We start from the raw sequence: 2,262 nt of genomic DNA, 5'->3' as shown, positions 1-2,262 counted from the left end.
TCAGGTATGCTTATGCTTGAAAATTTAGGGTGTTACGTTCGACCCATCATGCTCGAATTTTTTGTAACAGCAGAAGATGCAGGTATGTAAGGAAAGAGGAGAGATATTCTGGGTGCAGCATTAAGGCACAATGAATGACCGAGCAAATAAACAGACGTATGACTGTCATTCCACCAGGTAGAAACAGTTGCTTTCGAAAGGAATTTGTGGTATCTAATGAGTGTTTGTGCTGAATGCAGGAATGGCTGCATGTGCCAAATTTCCTATTAATCTTCGAGCATTTTAAATGAACTTATTATTTTGGGCAACATAAACATACTTTTTTCACTGCTACCAATTACTGACGTAAAAGCGCAATGGAATTTGTCGAACCCGACAAGCTTGTCGTCATTATAAATGGGAATTAGGAAAGTCTAGCGATCTAGTATTGCCAAATGCACAATCGGAATAACATCGCAAAATTTTGCATCAAGTGGCACTGAACGGCAGAATGATAGGGGCTTTTTAAGAACGCAGACTGTCTCTATATAAATATATAGACACTTTGAAAAAGCTGAGATTTGGGGAGCTGCAGTCGTTATGCGTAAAGTAATTTTACATTGTCTTGCCTAACTGAGGAATTTCTACACACTTTATCACTTTGCTTATTTTCTAATGTTTACTACCCGAATATAAGTAACTGGCGTACAATAATCGTCCGCAGATTTCATTGTTGAACTCACTGCTACATATGGAATGCCATTATGGAGACAAGTACTAATGCCTGCTTTTCTAGTGAATGATCACCCCTTCGAGGGATTCGTTTGGTAGTTAAATCGCACACTATTCACATAAGTGAATTTCGCTAACAACTCTTGCAGTGTTAACCACTGTGTACGACAGGTGATAACATTAATTCATCTCCACTGCTGCGGCTAACACGTCAAATGAAGGATTTCGATGGTTTACGGTCCTCCGCTTTCAGTCCAGTAATTTCGGATTTTGTTGGCTATGATAGCTCTCGTATTTCCCATAGTGGAGGTTGAATTTATTAGTCTGACAAAAGAAAGCATTGCACAAATGAGAATTTGGAAGTCTTCTGACAACCATTATTGTGATGCGGCACAAATGCGATGGTATTCTGCACATTCCGGCACAGGCCTCCATGCGTGAGAGTTGACATTTTCGCACCGACTTTGAAGCAAAATGGAACGCACGTGCTTTAGATAAAGTTGCCACCTCGTTTCGTCCTCGCCGTCAGTCTCCTTCTCGTCCTTCACTTCCACCGCCTTCCTCTCCCTGTCCATCTCCTCCTCACTCCCAACTTCCCAATCCGCCTTTCTAGAAACGTCAGAAGACCAAAACGAGTGAAACAAATGGAAGTCGTAGTAATTCGGGGTTAGTTATACTACTACCTTCTCCTTCTCCCACTTCTACTCTTCCTGCCTTCCCTCCTCATCTACGCCCATTCAACATTTCAAGACTGGCTTAACTTTTGTTACAATCAGTTCGACATGTGTAAGGATAATTATGAGGAGCCTCTTTATGCGCATCAATTGGTAGACATGCGTATTTCCTCCAACTAACTCAATTGTTTAGGTTTCTAGCAGTTGTATGGCTAGGAAGGTACATGAATAAATCTATGAATAGAAGGAAAGAGAGGGAGGCAGATAACGTAGTACACATCACCGTTTACAGATATTCAACTTTGACCTTACGATAAAATGTACATACCCTTCAACTAAGTCTATTGTTTTTTGCTTCATTTAGTAGGCTTACTTTACCTTACCTTTTTTCCTAGACCCTTCCTCTTCTTTTATGCTTTCAGCTACATAGTTATGCCAATTTGCCCCCACCGGAAGGGTTCATTCACCGCCATTGCTCTCCCTGGTCAGAGGCGACGATTCTCTAAGAGGCAGGGTTAGGAACACTCATCAGGAACTCACATTCACTAGCTGCGTAGCAATGTTTAGGGGTGAGTGGGCGATTCCTCCAACCAAATCATGCCTTAACTGCACCAAATATACCGCACTCGCCGATTTGACATCTCTTGTGTGCATTCGCAATCACCAACCCACGGCTAACAGCAGTAGCAATAGTCGTAGTGACGGGTAGATGGAGAGGGAGAGGAAAACGGTAGAAGTGGAGGGCGAGAAGGAGACTGACGGCGAGGACAAGACGAAGCGGCAAGGGGGCGTCGATGATGAATTGGGTGGTGGGAATGGAGGCAACGCTCAGAAGCGCGAGAAATGGTAGAAAGCATTGGAATGCGTAGTTCAGCAA

Source organism: Echinococcus granulosus, assembly GCF_000524195.1.
Source record: "Echinococcus granulosus chromosome Unknown EG_S00186, whole genome shotgun sequence".
Taxonomy (NCBI): domain Eukaryota; kingdom Metazoa; phylum Platyhelminthes; class Cestoda; order Cyclophyllidea; family Taeniidae; genus Echinococcus; species Echinococcus granulosus.
This window is presented reverse-complemented; position numbering follows the sequence as displayed.